Source organism: Alligator sinensis, unplaced genomic scaffold (genome assembly GCF_000455745.1).
Source record: "Alligator sinensis unplaced genomic scaffold, ASM45574v1 scaffold32_4, whole genome shotgun sequence".
NCBI lineage: Eukaryota > Metazoa > Chordata > Crocodylia > Alligatoridae > Alligator > Alligator sinensis.
This window is the reverse complement of record NW_005843487.1, coordinates 39,533-40,922: the sequence shown is the minus strand read 5'-3', so window position 1 is coordinate 40,922 and position 1,390 is coordinate 39,533.

The following is a 1,390-nucleotide window of genomic DNA, read 5'->3' as shown; positions in this document are numbered from 1 at the left end:
TGGCTGCAGTGGGGTGCAGCCACTGGTAACCCCCCTCTCCCCATCTCACTCCCCTCCCTCCCCTGTTCCCTGCCACCTCCCCTCCCTGCTGGCTGTTGGAGGGGGGTGCGCTGGACCCTGGCTCCAAGAAGCAGACTTGGGGGGGCAAGGTCAGCTGGCATCACTCTGCCTCCAAGAAGCAGGGGAGGGAAGTGAGGCCAGGGGAGCTGGCCTATCCCCACTCCCCTCCAGCCCCTCAGTCCACACTGTCATGGTATAAGGAGTGACCTAGAAAGCACTACCCGAAGATGAAGCAGAAGAGAATGTTATGTGACGAATGCCCATCTGCAATGATAAGGAGGAGACAGTCTTAGATAAAGGGGGCTTGAAAACAAAAGCAGAAGCAGAGTACTGGGTTAAAGAGCTCATTAAAATACTAAAAATCACACCCCTAGGTGGGAAAAAAGTATGCTAATGTAACATACATGTATATAAATGAGATACATAGCTAAAACACAGGTATAGAGACATGGTCAGTAAAGAACTTCTTGTGTCAATCCTTACAACCAATCAGCAAACAAGCACGCTGGTGAAAACTTGAAAACTCCTGTATAAAAGATGCTTAGAAGTAGTGTTATCAAATGTCAGGCGCGCCCCGGGATCTCTTTTCCCGGTGAGACTTTTGCTTCAGGGGGAGCTGGATCGCTGGGGCGGCAGTAGCCTAACGGTGCAATGCCATAGAGTGAAAGTACCAGTAACAGGAACTTGGGTGAGAGAGTAGAAAGGGCATAAGGCCTACCGTCAGTACACCTGCCTGGGATTATCTCTGTAAGTATTCTTTCTGGCCTGAGTCCAAGAGCAGTGATTTTTCCCCTGTGAGGACGAGGACTAAGAACAGATCCCTGGATCCCAGGTAAGTCGGACGGTCAGAACTGGAAAGGCAGCCCTGAGATGGGTACCATTCACAGTAAGGTTAGGAAATGTACCCCCCTCCCTTGTGTATTGGGACATTGGGCAGAGTTCGGTGGGGATCCTATGACTAAGAAGAAAGCTAAATTCTTCTGTGAAACTGCGTGGCCACACTATAAGCTAGATAATCAAGAACATTGGCCTCCAGAGGGAAGTGTTAATTTTAATACCATCTTACAATTGATTTTGTTCTGCCGGCAGAATGGTAAATGGGAGGAATTGATGTATGCGCAAGCGTTTATGTCTCTCTGTAGAGATAGAAAGGTTTTGGAGAAATCTGGATTGGGGGAGGGGGTTGGGATCTGTGAGATGGCAGTGGCTCGACCAACTGGAAATCCTGTACTGGAATGTCCAGAGCCGGAGGTTCTACTCCCTTTGCCGCCTCTACCTTATCCTCTTCCTCTTCCCCCTCCTCCTCCTCATTCATCTGATTACTCGTTGG